At 32.9% G+C, this 3,744-nt stretch overlaps 1 pseudogene; it reads right to left on the bottom strand.

Moving 5' to 3' along the window:
- Positions 1-318: 318 nt before the first annotated feature.
- Positions 319-1,384, bottom strand: LOC147625945 (uncharacterized; annotated as a pseudogene).
- Positions 1,385-3,744: the final 2,360 nt, after the last annotated feature.

Here is a 3,744-nt window from a genome sequence, read left to right as displayed (position 1 = left end):
TGTGAATCAATTTCCTGTAAGTCCATTGATGTAACTCTAAAAGAGTATTGGCTTGATTCTTGCCTCCACCATGTCTAGTGTGCTTAAAGTAACTTGTTCTTGCCATGTAATGTGACTTCTCCATGCCTTGAGTTGACCATATTGACAATGAACCGTATGTCTTTGCAAAATATAGTGTATGATTATATAGTATATACTACAATCAATGACAAAACAGAAAAAAATCAGATGTATGTATTAGTTAGTCTCACAGTATTGAGATTGCAGCAGTTTTTAAAGTTCTTACCATGTAATGAGTTACATATTGATCACTCCATCCTACAATGATGCCTTCCTCCAAGTCTCTAATATGTTTTCAAATAATTTTATCTCACTATTGCTCCAACTCTTTTTCTCCATGAATACAAAGATCTTGTCAAGTGAAATCCACACATCTGCCTTTCGATTTTGGATTGAACCTTCATTTTCAATATCCTTGAATGCATTATGCAGATCTTTCCATCGATTAAACATCTTTTTCTTGTTTTATCTCGACAGTCTTTGAGGCAGTAGGACAAAAATCTTTTAGCTTTCACACCACCTATTGATGCTTTTTTGGGTACTTTGCTGCCCCCTTGTGACCGCTTTTCGTCCTCCTCAATTTTAACATGCCCCCCATGCAAGCCAATGTCTGATAGCACTTTTTCTATTGCTTTAATTTCTTTTAAAGATTCTTTTTTAGGCTTTAACGTTCATGCAAAGCATATGTACAAATACACTAACTTCTCTACAATTCTACATAGTGCATGCAATGTGCATATGTGCACTTTGGATAGAGGAATATCAAGCACTGCTTCGAAATCTTTATCTTTTAAATGCCTGTTAAGAGCTTTGTTCCATAGTACACAATCTAAAGTCTTGGCACTTGACCTGCAATATAGACGTGGACCCTTTTCATTTGCACCTATGCATTTTAGAGTCTTCAAACCACCTGCCATGTGCCATTCCACTTTATAGTCACCGAACCCAGGCACATAAAGGGCCCTTCCATTTCTTTGCTCTTTAATCAGTGATGGAATTGTAGTTTGATGAAACACCCAATGCAGAATTTCAAAGTCTTCTTTATCCACCCATGTCATTAGAAAGAAGCTCATGTTTATACAAGTTTTGTGTTTAAATTATTTCAACGTAATACACAGTCATATTCAATGATAAAGAAGATACCTCAAAATTATTTCAACGTAATACACAGTCATATTTAAATTATTTCAACCTAATACACAGTCATATTCAATGATAAAGAAGATACCTCAAAATATCCAAGTGGCAATATGTTATTCTCCTATTGAACACTGAAATATCTTGCATCATCTTTTGTAATTGATGTGTCTAAGGCCTTGTTCATTAGAGTGATAGTAACCCTCTCCATTTTTCTGTTCTTTAAAATCTCACTCATCCAGTTTCAAAACAAATTTTAAAATTCCTTCACATTCTTCTTGACTAATCTCAAAGAACTGAACTCTGTACCTTTGCAAAGCTTTAAGATCAAAGAAAATATTATTGTGCTGGTTAAAGAGTACCTCTCTGTCTTTAGCAACGAATGTTGCTTCAATATGTACTGGTGAACCAAGCTTCTCAAACACCTCTGAGTTCACATGTTGGTGTGTGGAATTTACTTGCATTGGTTTTGGAAGTAACGAACCTTTATGCTTCTTACTTTGACATTTCTCTACTAGTACCTTAAACAGTATACTATATGATTTCTGAGAGATGCCAATCTCATCCAGCATTGCTTGCACCTGAGTTGCGTCGAGCTAGTTCTTGTTCATAAAAGAAAACACATACTTCTTATTGATTTTTTGAAACTTCTTTTGATATAACATCTCTTCCACTATTCCTTTTGGTACCAAATGACTGTAATGCACTCCAGCTTCAAAATGTACGTTGGACTCTGGATGAAGTAAAGATCTAAACATAGAATAACATCAAATCTGATTACTTATGTCTAGTTTCAAACAAAGAACCTAATCTAAAAAGAGAAATATATATGAAACAAGAGTTAACATTACCTTACAACCTGTACTTGCTTCTTCATCCCTCCACTTCCAACTTTCATTTTCTCTATGTTGCAAAGTTGCCTTCTTCCTTTACATGGCCCTAATGTTGTGTCCTTTCTCCTTAAAGCATCAATCTTTTTCTCCAAGTCTTGAATTGTTTCTTTGTTTACCACCATAAGCTTCTCTGCATACAACCCATTTAGTTTTTTTATTTCAGTGTTCTCTATCTGTAGAAAATCCCTCTGATGTTCTGCAACCATCGTTTTTGTTTCCAAGTGTTTGGCATAACCTAGCAAACCTTGTCTACAATCACTAGTGAAATGTAGTAGGTTTTTAATGTTGTAAAATGGAGGTGATGCATTTGTAAATGGATCCTTAGGATACATTGACCCATCGGTGTCCACAAGTCCAAATGACCCTCTCCATTATTCCTCCTTTGCTCTTTTTACTCATAACATAAAAAAATTCTCTTATTTCGTTTCTTCAAAGACTGGTACTCAAATTGTATGTCCACATGAAGATGGTAAGTATCATATATTCTTTTACATACACCATTTCTACTATTGTTAGTAGGAATTTGAGTGTCTCCATGTGTTGTTGAAGATGGATTAATTGGAATCCCTAAATTTGGATTAATGTTCTCATTTGCAAAGCTAGTATTTTCTGTCATCATAAAACATATTAAAGAATTGAAACAAGAATTAACTTGATTAGTAAGGACTTTTTTTTAGTTTTAATTAAAAAACCCCCACGGTCGAGATGATGATTAATGCTTTCCTCAAATCTATTAAATGTATAACTACCTCAAATCTGTGAAATCTAAGTTCTAACAAGTTTTACATGCATTCAACAAAGAATGTCGCCTCATGATGAAACCTCATTGAAAGAATATGTATATTTTAATATATTTAAACTTACTATTATAATAGTAAAAAAATGAACCGAATTACAAATTTAGATATGTTTTAAACCTTTTTTATTTTCTCTCTCTAAGCTAAGTTAGCACTTCTTACAGGGCCCAAAGTTGAGTCCACATTTCTCCTAATGAAAATTACTTTCAATGTTGTAGTATCAATCAAAGCATACTTTTACATTTCACTTCATGAACTTTTACACCAATACTTAAAGCTAGAATCAATCAATTAGGAAATTATATAGCTTATAAACTATAAAGATGAACCAAATAAAGATAACACTTTATACTTGATTTAGGAGAATCTAAGTGATAACGTCGAGATCAAAAGACATTCCATGTCACACTCATTGTCTATGATTTGGATGGGTTTTATTCACAATATATAACATTATCAAAGTAGTTACAATATGGCAAAGCTCAAGAAAAAATCTTTCAATAAATAACTATCAAAGTAGGCCTTTTTGCTCTTTTGTCCCTTTTGTCGTATCTTAACATCACCACTTAAATGGCTCCTTGACATGTAGCTAGCTCAACAACGAGTTTGTTATTACCAACTTAGTCTACTTGATTAAAGTATTTTAATAGAAAAAACTATGATATATTTAATTCTTACAAGGATTCCACATTTATTATGCAATAACAAATATGTCATTTCTTAACCTTTTTGAAACTATAAAGAGTCCTACATAGTTTCATTATCATAAAGAAGTATGTAATTATTGAAAATATTTTATACACATGTACACTTGTTGGAAGAAAAGTTCTTGTAGCATAACACTTCATCAGCACATA

Source organism: Cibotium barometz, chromosome 23 (genome assembly GCF_041138505.1).
Source record: "Cibotium barometz isolate CiBa-2024 chromosome 23, ASM4113850v1, whole genome shotgun sequence".
NCBI classification, from domain to species: domain Eukaryota; kingdom Viridiplantae; phylum Streptophyta; class Polypodiopsida; order Cyatheales; family Cibotiaceae; genus Cibotium; species Cibotium barometz.
The sequence above is the reverse complement of the archived record's forward strand: the minus strand, read 5'-3'. Positions and strand labels throughout refer to the sequence as shown.